This window comes from Pelobates fuscus, chromosome 12 (assembly GCF_036172605.1).
Source record: "Pelobates fuscus isolate aPelFus1 chromosome 12, aPelFus1.pri, whole genome shotgun sequence".
Classification (NCBI taxonomy): Eukaryota; Metazoa; Chordata; class Amphibia; order Anura; family Pelobatidae; genus Pelobates; species Pelobates fuscus.
In genome coordinates this window covers 3538438-3558224 of record NC_086328.1, presented here as the reverse complement: position 1 = coordinate 3558224, position 19787 = coordinate 3538438, and positions in this window count along the sequence as shown.

Below are 19787 nucleotides of genomic sequence, written 5' to 3'. Positions count from 1 at the left end.
CTCACTATTGTAACAATCACATAACGCGGCATTGCGCGCTCACTATTGTAACAATCACATAACGCGGCATTGCGTGCTCACTATTGTATCAATCACATAACGCGGCATTGCGTGCTCACTATTGTAACAATCACATAACGCGGCATTGCGTGCTCACTATTGTATCAATCACATAACGCGGCATTGCGTGCTCACTATTGTAACAATCACATAACGCGGCATTGCGCGTGCACTATTGTATCAATCACATAACGCGGCATCGTGCGCTCACTATTGTAACAATCACAACGCGGCATTGTGCGCTCACTATTGTAACAATCACATAACGCGGCATCGGGCACACCCTATTGTAACAATCACATAACGCGGTGTCGCGTACACACTATTGTAACAATCACATAACGCGGCATCACCCACACACTATTGTAACAATCACAACGCGGCATCGTGCGCTCACTATTGTAACAATCACATAACGCGGCATTGCGTGCTCACTATTGTAACAATCACATAACGCGGCATTGCGCGTGCACTATTGTATCAATCACATAACGCGGCATCGTGCGCTCACTATTGTAACAATCACAACGCGGCATCGTGCGCTCACTATTGTAACAATCACATAACGCGGCATCGGGCACACCCTATTGTAACAATCACATAACGCGGTGTCGCGTACACACTATTGTAACAATCACATAACGCGGCATCGCCCACACACTATTGTAACAATCACAACGCGGCATCGCGCGCTCACTATTGTAACAATCACATAACACGGCATCGCGCGCTCACTATTGTAACAATCACATAACGCGGCATCACGTGTGCACTATTGTAACAATCAAATAACGCGGCATCACGTGTGCACTATTGTAACAATCACATAACGCTGCATTGTGCGTGCACTATTGTAACAATCACAACGCGGCATCGTGCGCTCACTATTGTAACAATCACATAACGCGGCATTGCGTGCTCACTATTGTAACAATCACATAACGCGGCATTGCGCGTGCACTATTGTAACAATCACATAACGCGGCATCGTGCGCTCACTATTGTAACAATCACAACGCGGCATCGTGCGCTCACTATTGTAACAATCACATAACGCGGCATCGTGCGCTCACTATTGTAACAATCACAACGCGGCATCGTGCGCTCACTATTGTAACAATCACATAACGCGGCATCGGGCACACCCTATTGTAACAATCACATAACGCGGTGTCGCGTACACACTATTGTAACAATCACATAACGCGGCATCGCCCACACACTATTGTAACAATCACAACGCGGCATCGTGCGCTCACTATTGTAACAATCACATAACGCTGCATCGCGCGCTCACTATTGTAACAATCACATAACACGGCATCACGCGTGCACTATTGTAACAATCACATAACGCGGCATTACGCGTGCACTATTGTAACAATCACATAACGCTGCATCGCGCGCTCACTATTGTAACAATCACATAACGCGGCATCACGTGTGCACTATTGTAACAATCAAATAACGCGGCATCACGTGTGCACTATTGTAACAATCACAACGCGGCATTGCGCTTGCACTATTGTAACAATCACATAACGCGGCATCACGCGCGCACACTATTGTAACAATCACAACGCGGCATCGTGCGCTCACTATTGTAACAATCACATAACGCGGCATCGCGTGTGCACTATTGTAACAATCACATAACGCGGCATTACGCGTGCACTATTGTAACAATCACATAACGCGACATCGCGCGCTCACTATTGTAACAATCACATAACGCGGCATCGCGCGCTCACTATTGTAACAATCACATAACGCGGCATTGCGCGCTCACTATTGTAACAATCACAACGCGGCATCGCGCGCTCACTATTGTAACAATCACAACGCGGCATCGCGCGCTCACTATTGTAACAATCACATAACGTGGCATCGCGTGTGCACTATTGTAACAATCACATAACGCGGCATTACGCGTGCACTATTGTAACAATCACATAACGCGACATCGCGCGCTCACTATTGTAACAATCACATAACGCGGCATCGCGCGCTCACTATTGTAACAATCACATAACGCGGCATTGCGCGCTCACTATTGTAACAATCACAACGCGGCATCGCGCGCTCACTATTGTAACAATCACATAACGTGGCATCGCGTGTGCACTATTGTAACAATCACATAACGCGGCATCGCGCGCTCACTATTGTAACAATCACATAACGCGGCAACGCGCGCTCACTATTGTAACAATCACATAACGCGGCATCACGTGTGCACTATTGTAACAATCACATAACGCGGCATCACTATTGTAACAATCACATAACGCGGCATCATGTGCGCTCACTATTGTAACAATCACATAACGCGGCATCATGCGCGCTCACTATTGTAACAATCACATAACGCGGCATCATGCGCGCTCACTATTGTAACAATCACATAACGCGGCATCACGCGTGCACTATTGTAACAATCACATAACGCGGCATCACGCGTGCACTATTGTAACAATCACATAACGCGGCATCGCGTGTGCATTATTGTAACAATCACAACGCGGCATCAATATTGTAACAATCACATAACGCGGCATCATGCGCGCTCACTATTGTAACAATCACATAACGCGGCATCGCGCGCTCACTATTGTAACAATCACATAACGCGGCATCACACGCGCACTATTGTAACAATCACATAACGCGGCATCACACGTGCACTATTGTAACAATCACATAACGCGGCATCACACGCGCACTATTGTAACAATCACATAACGCGGCATTACGCGCGCACTATTGTAACAATCACATAACGCGGCATTACGCGTGCACTATTGTAACAATCACATAACGCGGCATCACGCGTGCACTATTGTAACAATCACATAACGCGGTATTACGCGTGCACTATTGTAACAATCACATAACGCGGCATTACGCGTGCACTATTGTAACAATCACATAACGCGGCATCGCGTGTGCACTATTGTAACAATCACATAACACGGCATCGCGCGCTCACTATTGTAACAATCACATAACGCGGCATTGCGCGCTCACTATTGTAACAATCACATAACGCGGCATCGCGCGCTCACTATTGTAACAATCACATAACGCGGCATTACGCGTGCACTATTGTAACAATAACATGACGCGGCATCGCGCGCTCACTATTGTAACAATCACATAACGCGGCATCACGCGTGCACTATTGTAACAATCACATAACGCTGCATCGTGCGCTCACTATTGTAACAATCACAACGCGGCATCGTGCGCTCACTATTGTAACAATCACAAAACGCTGCATCGTGCGCTCACTATTGTAACAATCACAACGCGGCATCGTGCGCTCACTATTGTAACAATCACAACGCGGCATCGTGCGCTCACTATTGTAACAATCACAAAACGCTGCATCGTGCGCTCACTATTGTAACAATCACATAACATGGCATCACGCGTGCACTATTGTAACAATCACATAACGCGGCATCACGCGTGCACTATTGTAACAATCACAAAACGCGGCATCACGCTTGCACTATTGTAACAATCACATAACGCGGCATCACGCGTGCACTATTGTAACAATCACATAACGCTGCATCGTGCGCTCACTATTGTAACAATCACAAAACGCTGCATCGTGCGCTCACTATTGTAACAATCACAACGCGGCATCGTGCGCTCACTATTGTAACAATCACAACGCGGCATCGTGCGCTCACTATTGTAACAATCACAAAACGCTGCATCGTGCGCTCACTATTGTAACAATCACATAACACGGCATCACGCGTGCACTATTGTAACAATCACATAACGCGGCATCACGCGTGCACTATTGTAACAATCACAAAACGCGGCATCACGCTTGCACTATTGTAACAATCACATAACGCGGCATCACGCGTGCACTATTGTAACAATCACAACGCGGCATCGTGCGCTCACTATTGTAACAATCACAACGCGGCATCGTGCGCTCACTATTGTAACAATCACAAAACGCTGCATCGTGCGCTCACTATTGTAACAATCACATAACACGGCATCACGCGTGCACTATTGTAACAATCACATAACGCGGCATCACGCGTGCACTATTGTAACAATCACAAAACGCGGCATCACGCTTGCACTATTGTAACAATCACATAACGCGGCATCACGCGTGCACTATTGTAACAATCACATAACGCTGCATCGTGCGCTCACTATTGTAACAATCACATAACGCGGCATCGCGCGCTCACTATTGTAACAATCACATAACGCAGCATCCAGTAGTGGACTACTTGGGGGACCTAGCTTACAGGCTGATTTCCCATCATGCACTGATGTACTAGAGAGATAATCACCCCAGAATGCACTGTTAATTGAATTATCTCTCTGTACAGCAGAGAATATGACTTTTTACTGAAAAATACATAACTTCCACACCATTCATTATATTTAACCGAATGACACCTTTTTACATAGCTGGGATCTGAGCGCACCATCTGGTGAAATACCGCTCAGATCCCTGCACAATTAACCGAACGCCATACAAAATACAGTTTAATATGAACACACACGGAAATACACGAATGGGCTGGTTATATGAAAATACTGAAAGAATTATTGTCCCGAACGGTATGGAAGTCCAGTGGTGTTCGTGCCGTCGAGTAGCCGATTTTAGTTCCAGGCACTCGACGACCAAACACCGCTGGGCTGGAGTGATCAAAGATGGCCGCCGCTACGTGTTCGGTACACGAACGGCGACCACCTTGAAACCTATTAACAAGTGGTGGATACATTGTTGCCAGAGTTAATGGAAGACACACGACCCTATTTGTGTGGTCTCCCATTCGGTACTTTGTTCGTTTCACGAACAGTGTTGAAATACACTGTTCGTGAAACTGCCATATGAATGCTGGCGGTTTTCGTGCCGCCAGCATACGAATGCTATCTAGTACATACAAACCAGTATATAACATACGGTTACACACATATCGCTTGGAGACAACCCTTACACATAAAATAACCTGTAGGCAACCCTTATATATAACATAGTCTTAAGTGGCCAGGTTTGCCACACAGACATCCATACATAATCAGACCCTGTATGTTTGTGTGAGAAACCTCATGTCGGGGGTCTAAGGCCCTGGGGAGATAGCGCAGCTAAGTGGACAAGAGCACATGTATGAGTGTGGGGATAGATGCATTGGATTGGTTGGGAAAGAGTGTGTGGGTGGGATTCGCGCCGGAGGCAGTAGGAGGCGGGTGACGTGTCCCGCGCCTTGTGTGGCCAGCCAGAGGCCTTCTGACGGGGCGCCGGCGGTGAGTGAGCCCTGCGGGGCCGAGATAGTATTGCTCCGATGCCGTTGGGGGTGGGTGGAGACCTCTCCTGGGGGCCTCCTCTGACTCTCTCCCCTGCACCCCCCTCTTTTTCCTTCTGTTCTTTCCCCCCCTTTTCCCTTCTCTCTGTTCTCTTCCCCTCTCTCTGTTTCTCTCCTCTATGTCCTCCCTCCCCCCCCATTCCCCTTCCCATGCTCTTACCTGTTCCTGGGTCTTCTCTGCCTTCTGCTCTTCTCTCTGTGCCCTCTGCTCTTCTCTCTCTGCCCTCTGCTCTTCTCTCTCTGCCCTCTGCTCTTCTCTCTGCTGGTTACTTACCTCAGCTGCCTCCTGGTGGCACGTCCTCTCCATGCCCTTCTCACAGGTCCTGGCTGCAATTCATAGAAATGCCCAGCAGGTGGCGCCTGGAACACCTTGGAAGAACACAGTATAAGCTGATTTCAATGTCTTCTGCCTGGACTTCTACGCTTGTTATGCTGCGGGTAGTGCACCGGGCATTGGCTGGTGAGTACGTTGTCCCTTCTTGTATCCAGTCGGGTCCCTTTAGTGCCGGGGGGGGGGGGTGGGGGGGTCTTGGCACGCAAAAAAACCCCCCAAAAACAGAATAAATAAATAAAAAATTAATTAAAAAATTAAATAAAATAAAGCTAAATGAATGAATACATGGATAGCACGTGAAGTTAAAAATTTAAAAAAAAAATGATTAAAGAAAAATTGGGAAATTTAAAACAAAAAAACAACAAAACAAAACGCCTGAATAGAATGAAAAATAAAAGATTCACAAAAAATAAAAGATAAAAGAAAAAAAAGGAACCGGGATGGCGGTGTACCTTTTTTCCTTCTTTTTTTTTATTTATTTTTTACCAGGGTTAGGGTGGCTCAGGGTACTGCTGCGGGGCACTAGTATGGCCTGCTTTACTTGCGCATGTCGCGAAATACTAGGGAGCAGTGGTGATGGGGTTGTTTATTAGTGATATGTTCCCTCATGCTGCGGGGGGCCCCGTACTTGGGAGGGACTCCAGGAGGGGCGTGGGGGGTAAATACCGTAATCGGTTGCACCCCATGACGCGCGGAAAGTGAGTCAGGGCATCGTATGTTCTGGATAGCATTGTCGGGGAGAGGGCTCCCCGCGTATGCTCCACGTTGTTCTTCGGTCAGGACACTCTCTGGGACGCATGTTGTTCCTAGGGTGAGCTGGGTTGGTGGCATAAAAAAAAAAGAAAAAAAATAGAAAAAAGAAAAAAAAAAGGAAAATGGGGTCCTCGTGCCGTTCCAGCACGAGGGCTCCAGCCGCAGGGGGTCCATCACGTCCCCCGCGGTTTTTCATGCGGGCAATCTGTCAGGATAGGGGACGTGGATGCTCTCCGAGCAGGACCTTTCAGCCCATATGAGACTTCCATCGGGTGGTGCGGGAGCAGCTTACCAAGGTATGGGAGGGCATGACACGATGGTCCGCGTGGTTGGTGCTGCAGGGCTCTGGGGCCTTGCTGACAAAGGCAGCACTGAAATCGGTTTTCCGGGTGCTGCTGATGCGCACGGCAGGTTATGGTTTTCCGGGCCGTATTTCTGACGGTCAGTGGTATGGGGCTATGTGCCTCCGCACGGGTGGCTCTTAATTTCGCTTATGTGTAGGGCCGACAGTGTTGCACATCGCGCTCGGCTGCTGTGGTGTTTTTTTTTGGGGTAGTGTTTCAGCGTTTCGGAGTTCCGTGGGTCGGGATACGTGCAGTAGTCTCCTGGATAGTGGGATCGATTCTGGCCGGAGAACGTCGGTTGCCCTGGACTGCGGTTTAGGACATCCGGTGCAAGGTGTCGGTGGTTTTGGGGGTGATGGGGGTTTCAGCTGCGCTACCCGTGGGCTCTCCTGGGTCAGCTGGGCTTTGCCTGTCAGTGTTGCCCTCGGGGTTTCCTTTTGGGCCTCAATTAACGGTGGCTTGTTCAATCAGGTCCCCTAAGTCCCTTCCACTGATTTCCACCTGTTGCCGCTGCAGCGGGTTTGGGGCTTTTTGGGGGCCATTTTGGGTTTTCCATAGTGTGCTGACTCTTGCCCAGTAAGCTGGCAAGCATCGGGGCTCTCACAGATTCTAGCTGTCTTGGAGCTTCCCATTCGGGTTGAATGGTAGGCGTGGGGTACCCAGCTCACGGACAGGTGGGTAGTTCTTCCAGTGAGACAATCGTGAGGTGGTGCAGGCTGTCTTTATCATGTGACAGTACCATTTACCCGGGAGGTACTCTGGTTGCGGCGCCTAACTCGGCGGTGTTTGAGTCTGGAAGTGTCTGGTCAGGCGTGGTTTTCCTGGGGGTTCACTAGGTACTGGTAGGTGCTCTATCTGGTTCAGTGTAGGACGAACTTCGGGCGGGGGCTCCGCGGGGCCAAATTATAAGGCAGTGGAGTCATGGCCTCTTGGTCTAGCGGCTGATGAAGCTGGTTCATGGGTCGCTCTTCGAGGCGGTGTTGGACCCGCTACAGTAAAGTGTGTGTGATCGGGCCGGATGAGAGCATTTCCTTGGCGGCTTTCCGTTCATGTTACGGTCATCTGCAGGTGGGCAGGGGTTTTGCTGAATCCAGTAAGCATTGGAATGGACTTCCTTCAGGCTTTCGCCGCTCGACGGCTGTTGTATTTGGAAAGGGTAAGTTGGAAGCGGTTGGCTGATTCATCAATAGAATCTGTTCCATTCTTGGATGTTGCGAGGTTGATATGACCGTCCCTTTTCTGCTTTCTCTTGAGGTAGATGGAATGCACAGGGTGATGGTTAAGCTCCTAACAGGATGTACTAGGTTCCCAGGATAGTTGGAATTATGCCGTTCTGTTTGGGGGGAGCGCCGGGTTCTGACATGTGTCCTGTTTTCCTTCGGTGAGGGCTATTCCGCCCCTGGGTTATTCGGTCTCCTCACCCCTTGTTTGGTTCTCGAAGCCAGGTTTTCTCTCCTGCGTCCATCTCGTTGGGGTGCTCCAATTAGGGCTCAAATTCCTGGGTAAGGATGGTGGAGAGTTCAGGGTGCATTTAGTTCGGTTAGGGGCGGCTACAGACGCCGCCAGGCTTGGCGTGCTTGCGCCACTGGTTCAAAGGGCTTGGATGGTGGGAGTCAGGGTGGTAGGTTCCTTGGGTTCACCCTGCCGGTCTCCGAATTGATTTTTCTCTGTGGTTACAGTCTCTCCCCCAGAATAGGGATGGTGGGATGCTCATATGTAATTTGGGCCAGGAGGCAGGGGGGCAAGTGGTTGGCTCTTACGCCTTCCGGAGCGGAGGTTCGGTGGTGTGGCACCAGATACATGAGGGGGGTGTGGCTCCTCCTCATCCGGGATCAGCTGTCCCGCCTCCTGGGGGTACCGGGGGGTTTTGTCATCCCTGGGTGGAATGACCTGGGTTCGGTGACGGTTTGGGATTTAAGTGCTCTTAAACCTGGACATGTTACGCATTCTGTTTCTTCCCAGAGGTTCTCAGGGGCTGGGTCGTCGAAATTTGGACGAGATGGGTTTCTAGGTTTGTCTTGGGGGATTCCAGTTCGCCTTAGGGTTTTGAGCGGGTCGTGGCCTGGTTATCTCGAGGGGATGGGTGCGCTTGCTGGAGGTCGGACTAGGCCTATGTTAATCTAGCGCTGCAAGAAGTGGTGGAACAGGCCATGGCTGGTTGTGGTGGGGTCCCCTGCTGATTTTAGGTGTAAAACAGCGGGGTTGTGGCGGGGGTATGTCCTTGTCAATTGAGTTTGAGGGGTTACGTTTAAGTATATGGAATGAGATGAACAAGTTTTTAAGGTCTCCACCTCCCCTGCTTCAAACGGTTAACATTAAGTTACCTGAGGTGTCGTGCCCATCGAGCGTGGATAAGGTCGGCTGATGGCGGGCATTGGAAGGATATGATTTTATGACGAGGGGGGAGGTGAGAGGAACCACTGTATGTTTGTCAAGGACGGTTGGGTCACTGTATAACACTATGTGTGGAGTCATATATGTATTTATGTTAATTTATGCCTATTTATGTCTAACGTTTTTGGTTACAGAAAAAGAAGAGATTTAATAAAGTTATGGATGTGTTATGCAGTAATTTAGTTTGTGATAATAAATGCTGTGGCCTGTTTCATCCATACTAAGTGGTCTGTCGTTATTGGGGGGTTGAATGGGGTTAGTTTATGTACTAGGCTGCATCGCGATTCCCCACAACGTACATACATGCATAAAAGGCTGTGTGTGGCCCAGAATAAAGTCAGTCTACTCCCAGCATTAAGTCTCGGCTAATGTGTGGGAGGAATGCTATACCTGCTATCATTTCTGCTAGGAGAGCTCTAACCACTGAAAGCTGGATCCAGGAGCCTGGTCTAGGGTTGGAATAGGAGGCAAGACTCCAGGCAAGCTGCGGTGGCTAGGGACTAGAAGTGCTTATGGTGTCCCCGCGCAGTGCTTATGGTATCTTGGTGTTTACTAGGAAGCGTGTTTGGCGGGGGTACCCAGGCGGTCCGCCACAAACACTATGACATAATCTTATTACAGAGCATGGTGTGTTCACTAAGACCGCTGTAGTGGTTATGAATCCAGGGTGCTAGTGTAAGAAATACAGATTTGTATTAGAATCCCTTTAACTGCGAGAGATATCCAGCTTTGCCTACGGCGAGAGATTAGATGTGCTATGGGCAGGTAATTGGTTGAGCTGTTCTAAAATGATTTGGCAAATGACAGTGGGAGGGCGCCAGTGCACTCCTGGCTCCATTAACGAATACAGCGGAATGAACGGAATAAAGACATTTCCAGGATTTAATATTATATTTACTTATCCCTATATTTAATTAATGTCACTTTTATTATAATTGTCATAGAGCAGATATAGGCTTTATGCATTGTGAGTATATAGATCAGAGCACTATAAACGTTACAGAAAGGAAATATATAAATATGAGAACCACATATATGACGTGTTAATTCACAAGCGTTTGGTAATACCTCATTTTTTGTTTTATTTGTATGATAAAACGGGCTAAATAAACATGTTTGTGCATTGTTGTTAAGAATAAGATTAATTCCGGCTTGCTACATGCGTCCAGATCGTTAAATATATATAGGCTCATAACTAGGTAAACCTTCTGGACACACTAAATGTGATGAGTAGATTATATAGATCGTTAAACGATGAATCCGCTATTGCCAGTACATTGGCATGTGGTGTATAAACAGGCTAGTATGAGAATAAATCAGGGATGTTTAGCCTAATTAGTGGGAGTCCAACTGTGTGCGTAAGAACAACTCACCCATTTTGCCACTGAGGGATAACCACAGTATTAAAAAATGTAATGTGTGTTAAAGCATAAAGCAGGACGTTGCAAACTTGTGGTGTGTAGAAATTGATTGTGTAGATCATAAAAGATAATGGAGTGTGCCCACTTGTTTTGTGAGAATGGGAGTCCAATACCGCATGCTAAGATCTTTGATGTGTAGGGGACTTGCCCCACACAGACTAGCACCTAGTGTGTGCGTTATGGGCAGCGCTGCATTGAAGCAGGGTGGTAGTTATGGGGTTTTACGCCTCTTTAGTCTGTGGAGTGGATAGTGGTGTAATGCGAGTGGCCTTAAGGCGGGGGGAGGGAATGAATCGTGTAGTAGCTATACCTGTCGGCCCGCATGTAGTGTCATGTGTTGTGTACAGTAGAAAAACCATAAAATGTGATAATAACATTGGTGTCAATTAAGTGGCTGTAAACATAGCTGTGACATTCTGGATTCCTGCAGTATGCAGGTCTTGGGGCTTCGCGTAATGGCTGCTGCATACAGTTCTGTCGTGGGGTGAATGGAGTGATTCTGTATGGAGGCCTAGAAGTGGCTGGGTCCGGGTTAGATAGTTCTGCGGTAGGTCTAAGTCCCGTAGTAGCTCTGTTGCTTCTTGCAGGTCCTGGAAAGGATATGTGGTGTCCCCGTGTGTCACACGGAGTGTGCGAGACATGCACAAGTGGTATCCAATTTTTCGGTGTTGTAGAAGTGTGATAAGAGGCTTGAGTGACCATCGCCAGGCCAGTGTGCTGCTAGATAGGTCAGCATAAAATGCCAGGGACATGTTTTGAAATTGGTAGTGGGGTTTCCCCCTCAGTGCCATCAGGACTGTCGTCTTATCTGCTCCGTTTCGAAAGTGGATTATCAAGTCCCTTGGGACAGTGGCAGGTGCCTTGGTCGGTTTGGGGATATGAAAAAGTCCTTCCAGCACGGCTTTGACCTGTCGTGGTGGCAGCAAGTCCCTCAGCATTCTCCTCATGAAATGCTGCAGTTCCGCCTCGGGGACCTCTTCAGGGATCCCCCTGATTTTCTGATTGTTCCAGCGGCGGAGGTCTTCCTGTGCCGCGATGTGGCGTTCATGTGCTTGATTCTGCCTCTGCAGGACTCTCACCGCCTGTTCCAGCAACTCTATTCGTTGGGAGCCCTTGTGTGAGGTTTCCTCGAGTGCTCCAATGCGGCCTGTCAGGCCATGCAGACCCCCGCATATTGTGGCTATGTCTGCTTGTGGGCTGATCTGCAGTTCCGCCAGGAGCCTTTTCAGGACAGATGTAGTGACCGGAGAGGAGTCCGGTTCCATGGCGGCCTCACGGGTGTTGGTAGGTGTTCTTCTTCCCCTTCAACGAACAGGTTTTCTGAGAAATCGGAGCAGACTCCCGAGAGCGCGGCCATCTTGGACCCACTCGCGCCATGTGACTGCCTCCACAAGTCAACGATATTCATCCCCAGGTTGGGTCGATCGTTTTTGGTTTTTTTCAGCTTGTCCCATGTTTGTGTATTCAGGTGAGGTCTCTGAGGGCCAGTCAGGATGAGTAAATGCCCCTATAAATGGTATTTTCGTCACTTAATGCCTGGAGCTTCAGTGACTTGCGACCGTTCACTTTGGCAGTTAGGTTCCGCCCCAACACCATTTTTTTAAATTGCTTTTATCACATTAATTTTGTATTCTGTATATTCACAATGCTCTTGCAATATATTATTTAAATACATCTCAGCTTACTTAGCACTATTTAATTTGTTTCCCATGTTGGAATTAGTGTAGGACCCACCGATACCGGGGTACTGTGACGTAGGAGTGGGCTTGGCACAATATTGTCATATGGTGGAACTGAATCCCCATGTTTGTTTGCCGAGATAGATGATTTTTGGTAGCCTTATACAGGGAGTGCAGAATTATTAGGCAAATGAGTATTTTGACCACATCATCCTCTTTATGCATGTTGTCTTACTCCAAGCTGTATAGGCTCGAAAGCCTACTACCAATTAAGCATATTAGGTGATGTGCATCTCTGTAATGAGAAGGGGTGTGGTCTAATGACATCAACACCCTATATCAGGTGTGCATAATTATTAGGCAACTTCCTTTCCTTTGGCAAAATGGGTCAAAAGAAGGACTTGACAGGCTCAGAAAAGTCAAAAATAGTGAGATATCTTGCAGAGGGATGCAGCACTCTTAAAATTGCAAAGCTTCTGAAGCGTGATCATCGAACAATCAAGCGTTTCATTCAAAATAGTCAACAGGGTCACAAGAAGCGTGTGGAGAAACCAAGGCGCAAAATAACTGCCCATGAACTGAGAAAAGTCAAGCGTGCAGCTGCCAAGATGCCACTTGCCACCAGTTTGGCCATATTTCAGAGCTGCAACATCACTGGAGTGCCCAAAAGCACAAGGACAGAGACATGGCCAAGGTAAGAAAGGCTGAAAGACGACCACCACTGAACAAGACACACAAGCTGAAACGTCAAGACTGGGCCAAGAAATATCTCAAGACTGATTTTTCTAAGGTTTTATGGACTGATGAAATGAGAGTGAGTCTTGATGGGCCAGATGGATGGGCCCATGGCTGGATTGGTAAAGGGCAGAGAGCTCCAGTCCGACTCAGATGCCAGCAAGGTGGAGGTGGAGTACTGGTTTGGGCTGGTATCATCAAAGATGAGCTTGTGGGGCCTTTTCGGGTTGAGGATGGAGTCAAGCTCAACTCCCAGTCCTACTGCCAGTTTCTGGAAGACACCTTCTTCAAGCAGTGGTACAGGAAGAAGTCTGCATCCTTCAAGAAAAACATGATTTTCATGCAGGACAATGCTCCATCACACGCGTCCAAGTACTCCACAGTGTGGCTGGCAAGAAAGGGTATAAAAGAAGAAAATCTAATGACATGGCCTCCTTGTTCACCTGATCTGAACCCCATTGAGAACCTGTGGTCCATCATCAAATGTGAGATTTACAAGGAGGGAAAACAGTACACCTCTCTGAACAGTGTCTGGGAGGCTGTGGTTGCTGCTGCACACAATTTTGATGGTGAACAGATCAAAACACTGACAGAATCCATGGATGGCAGGCTTTTGAGTGTCCTTGCAAAGAAAGGTGGCTATATTGGTCACTGATTTGTTTTTGTTTTGTTTTTGAATGTCAGAAATGTATATTTGTGAATGTTGAGATGTTATATTGGTTTCACTGGTAAAAATAAATAATTGAAATGGGTATATATTTGTTTTTTGTTAAGTTGCCTAATAATTAAGCACAGTAATAGTCACCTGCACACACAGATATCCCCCTAAAATAGCTAAAACTAAAAACAAACTAAAAACTACTTCCAAAAATATTCAGCTTTGATATTAATGAGTTTTTTGGGTTCATTGAGAACATGGTTGTTGTTCAATAATAAAATGAATCCTCAAAAATACAACTTGCCTAATAATTCTGCACTCCCTGTAAAATGTAAAAATGTATTTTTATCTGTGCGCTCTTCCCTAATTTGTAATATGTATATATTTTGGTCATTATGGCAGAACCATTCCTACAAAATGCATGTTCCAGGTTTGCCCCAATTCCCGTTTTGTCTTTAATACGTTAGTGATTTATGCCCTACATTACAGGATAGTCTGCAAACTGTCTTCACAATAAGAATATTTAAAGGCCTAAGTTACACTTAATTCTTATACTTTGTGCTACATCAAGATATTGACATGGGATTAAATACTTTTTGTATTTTCTGCTTTAAAGTAGGCTACGAGTTGACTTTCTTTACCTGAATACATGCTTATGTACGGAGGTATTGCACTACTGTGTCCATTTTTATTATTCTTGAATAAAGAACTTTCTTTAGATTCCCTTATTGCACATTCTGTTCAATTTACAATGTATCTCCTGCTCTGTGAAATGCCTGCAAGGGCTTGCAGCAGCCCCCTGTGGGTGATTAAAGTTAAATTTACAGAGCAGGAGATCAGGAACACACTCTTGGATAACCAACTAAGGGAAACCACGACAGGGCACTGACCAAAAGGTAATTTGGGTTATAATAACCCTTTTGCAGATCCGATTGGCTGTACCTAGCCCTTGACCCCAAAACATGAGTGTGCATCTTTTGCGTGACGTCACCCGCACGTCCTTGTCTTCACCGTGGACGGACGTGGGGCCATATAATTGCGTGGGTCCGCAGCAGCTGGCGTGCACTGACATGCCGCACAAGCCAGGCATCATGGCAGAAGACCACCAAGCGGCACGCCCCTCGATCTTCGGAAAGTAATTATCTCTGATTTTGCCAGAAATCGGAAATCTCCAGAAATCAGTTTATGGCATTTCAGCTTAGAATAACCACACAGACAGAAAACACCCTTTGAAAACACTCCCTTCACTGGCTGATTAGCTGAAGGGGTTATTGAGGAAGGTTCAGGAAGGTGAACATTGAGCTGGGATACAGTGACAGTTTACACTCTTTATCTCCCTAACTTTCCATTTAATATCAATATGGCACTGTACAGATAGCAGGAGCGAGGCGTGTGCATTACATTACTGGGAACTCAACCTGAATGTCACGTTTCAGACTCCATTTGGAAAACATCCACCAATTCACTAATTTTGGCCAAATCGCTTAACTGAAAATTTTTCCAAAAAGGTAACGCTGCTAAGAGGTTAAAAACTGTGATTTAGAGTGAATTAAATCTGAATGGCAAAAATGAGGTCCAATTTAGGTCCAAAATAGCTTAACTGGAGAAATTCTCCACATGATCCCAGATCGGCTCCTTTGCCCTTACAGGATCACTATAGTGTCAGGAAAACAAACTCATTTTCCTGACACTATAGCATCTTTAGAACCCCTCAGGGTCCCCCCTCCCTTTGCGTTGAAGTTGAACGGGGGAAAGGCAAGGCCACTGGCCAATCCTGAATGAACGCCATAGCCGCCGGGTCTGGTCTCCAACTGTAGAACCTCAGCAATTGGGCGTTGAGTCTGTAGCAGAGAGCTGATTTCTCACAGCTTAATTCCACCAATATATCCAGAGAATGCAGGATCAAGTAATAAATCCCAGAGAATATCCAGCACAGTCAGCAATACAATCCAATAATATCCCATCACCTTTCCCAATCACTGGACGACACACAGTATCAGGAGTAGAACTGAAGTTTAATGGCAACATTCCTGCTTTTATGAGATTCTCCCATGCAAGGGAGGGATTCACATTAATTACACATTACACCAATCATATAGACGTTACCTCCCACACATCTCCTCCCCTTGGCTTAACAGATAATTATACTGTACATACGTTTCCCCACTTTCCAGATGTACCCCGAATATGTGTGATATACCTTTAAATATGGTAGCCCTGATCTGGGTGAGCAACATATCCAAAAATCACCCAGATCAGACCAGGGGTTCGGGAGTTATGGGAAGGTAAAGTTTTGACCGGCCGCATGGGTAAAGATGCCGAAATTAGTTCCATGAAATCTGGCCCTGCGGTCGGTCTCTATTCGTGCCCCAAAACTCCCGAAAGGCTATGCCACACATAATGGAGACGGTAACCGGATCAATCCCCTAGTTCGTGGGATTCATCCTACCGAATGCCGGGCCATTCGTGAGTTGCTTTCGGTACTTTCTGCCGTCCTGGAGGTCTTAGCGGTGTTCGGCTAGTCGAGTGTCCGTTTTGAGTTCCAGACACTCGACGACAAAACACTGCTGTTCGTGGGGTTAAGATGGCCGCCGCCACGTGTTCGGCTGCCGAAATGGCAGCCACCCAGGGAATACAGCAGTGAATTCGTATGAACCAAGGGAATAAGAGAAACGATCAGGGAGGTAAATTGCATGAATAATGTACATCAGGGTGGTCCGACTGTTCGGTACTTTGTTCGTATACCGAACAAAGTATGTCCATAGAGGGTGCAATGTCAATCTGTGTAATCCAGGCATGAAAAACCTCAGCAGTGCCAACAAACAAAACAATAGATGGGACAGCCAAAAAAGGGTTCCGCTACAGAGTCGGGATGCGAACAGATCCACCTCGAACGGGCCCCAAAACCGTTCCAATCCCATGAACGCCGAAGCGTGTAAGCGCCAGTCTCCAGAGTCTCTCAAATAACGTGAGTTCCAATCGGCCGTCGATTCCTGTTCCTGAGACAGGCAAAGCTCCCTGGGGACAAAATGTTGGACGGCATGGACACAAACTCTAGCCAGTAACCCCGTACAGCTTGGAGGACCCAAGCGTCTGCTGTCAAGGCAGCCCACCCGTTGTAAAACTGGGCCAATCTGTCAGCCACCCGCTCGTGAATATGAGGGAAAAAAGGGGTACTCACCATAAGGTCGTCTACCCGACGTGGCACCTCTAGGGTAGCGGGAATTCCATTGTTCCATCTGGATGGGAAGAATGGAGGAGTCTTGGGCTCGTGGAAAACCCATGACGGAAACAAGGAGCCTCGATTAACTCTGAATGACCCACGGAATCCATGGCCGGGTGGATGGCTCCTGCTACGGTGGGCCCCTCCGAAAACCTGGTTCCTATATTGCCATACTAGCAAGTTTGGGGTCAATCTTAAGGAGAATTGCTTTCTGGCGTTCGGCCGACACAGTCATATTTGCGTTGCCCAGTAGGCAGATAGCCCATTGTACCCAACCTACATCCAAGTCTATTTCTGATTCTCCAGTCTTGGCACAATCTAGTAATCTGTATACTTTGGACAAGGGCCCCAGAGTATCCATGATTTTGTCCTGGCAGTTTCTCAGGGAGAAGTCTAGACCCTTTTTCGGTTTCCAGCCCGACTTGTTGAGAAATTGGGCAATTTGGAGGTCAACCTCCTTACATGCGGAGCCCGGCACTGAAGGCCTAGGGCATTCAGCTTGCAGCTTACCGAGGCCCTCTTTAGAGAGGGAAGTGCGCATCCGATGCGCAATTTATCAAGCAATATGCCCAGGGGGTTCCCACTCAGCAAAGTGGGGATGACGCAGATCATCCGGATCAAACAGGGGCTTACCCTGAGGACCCAGGTCACCATCCACCCCCCCCCTAGCGACAGTACCCTGAGTGGGAGCGGCAACCCCAGCGGGGTCATGGCAGGGGGAGCTTCCTCCTCAAAGCCGGCCTCATAGGTGGCAAAATCCACCTCCTCAGAGTCATTCTCCTCACTCCGATCGGTATCCGACCCTTCTTCACGGGATCTAGCCAGTTTCCACAATCTGGTCGTTTTTGCCCGACCAGGGGCCCTTTTGCGCACCATCTTTGACTGCCTCAAGCGAGTCCATCATGGCAGGCGAAACCTGCATCGAGGAGTGGGAGGTGATGAGTTTGGCCTTCGGCGTAGCCTTACAGGCCTTGGACGAGGCAGGGGCAGAAGGGAGTCCCGTACCCAGTAGGGCAGGGGTAGCCGCCGGGGGCAATAAAAGAGCCTGTGCAAGCGTCTAAGAGAACGATGACGACACTGCTCCCATAGCAGAGGCAAAGGCCCTTTGGAGAGTAAAAAGTAATTTTAAATAAAAAGTATACAAACATAGCCAGGATTCAGCTGTAAGCATTTGCAACACTTACAACAATCAATTAACATACATTCATATAAAATGTAAGTTACTTAGCCAGTCAATGTAATGACAGGAATGAATAAGTAGATAGCTCCCTAATTCCCACGGTATTAGGGAGTTATCTACTAAAAGGCTGAAAGACCTAATTTGGTCTTTCAGCCAAATTTACTAACACTAAGTAAAGATTACTTAGTATTAGTAAATTATGCCCCTACTCGCTATACCGCGAGTAGGGGCATGTCTATTAAAAACAGTGAGCAGCCTGTGGGGGGGCCCTAAAATACTAATTAGGGGGGGTACCTAATGTCCTCCCCCCTGGCCCCACCCCTGAGCGGTGGGTGGGGGCCCTAAAATACTAATTAGGGGGGGACCCAATGTCCTCCCCCCTGGCCCCACCCCTGAGCGGTGGGTGGGGGCCCTAAAATACTAATTAGGGGGGGACCTAATGTCCTCCCCCCTGGCCCCCACCCCTGAGCGGTGGGTGGGGGCCCTAAAATACTAATTAGGGGGGGACCTAATGTCCTCCCCCCTGGCCCCCACCCCTGAGCAGTGGGTGGGGGCCCTAAATTAGAATGAGGGGGGAGGACCTAATGTCCTCCCCCCTGGCCCCCACCCCTGAGCGGTGGGTGGGGGCCCTAAATAAAAAATTAACCCCCCCTCCCCAGGTGACTAGGCGTTTATCATATTCCAATTCAGTCCCGGCACACATTGCAAAGTAGGAGAAGAAAAAGACACATTGTGTCTCCTTCCTGCGAGTGATTTTATACCATACGGATGTTCATGATTTTGCCAATCTGCAGTCAGTCATCTCTTCTTTCCCAGCTGGACTTGGTTATGTATTCTGCCATTTTGAAAATACTTACATTCATGGATTTAATGTCTACTTATTTTATACAATTCCAGTTCTCTACCCTCCTTACCAGAATGCCCTTCTCATGGCCATGTTTTACGTCAGGAATGGACTAAATATTGTCAGTAAGCACACAGCACAGGAAGCAATTAGGTAATTCATTGTTTTAGATCCGACTGCCCCCTCCCCTCCCTAAAAAAAAAGGAAAGGTCTCAAATGGTGCAAAAAACAATTTATTATGAGAGTTTTCTGGAGGTAGAAGGGGATGACAGAACAGTTCTACTAAACTGTACGTGGCCTCTGTCTTCTCTGACACCTAGACAATAATGCTATATGAAGGTCGGACCTTAGTCCAATCAGTAAATATTGCCCATTGAAAAAGCATGGATCAAAGCAGGAACCTGCAAGGCATGGGTAAGCTTTAGAGCTAGTCACCTTCTTAATGTACATGAAGATGCTGCCTCTCCTGTTCTAGAGTCTTTTGCAATAATGAACCATCTATTGCTTTTCCTTATATCTTCTGTACGATTAATACATGCAATGATGGGTATTAGACTTTGATTGGACCATTTAACGGACGCAGATTGCAACTGGGTGCTCCGAACCAGCAAAGGGAGGGGGAGAGAGTGGGAGCATACAACATTTTAGTGCATGGGATAAGGAGGGAGGGCTGCAATCAGTGTGAGAGTAGGCTTGAGCTTCGCCTTGCAGGCTCTAATACAATGACTACTTAATACAGCAGAAGTGGTCATGGTGGTTGAAGTACACCTATAAGGACCATAGGAAGAGCCCAACATCTGTTAAATCA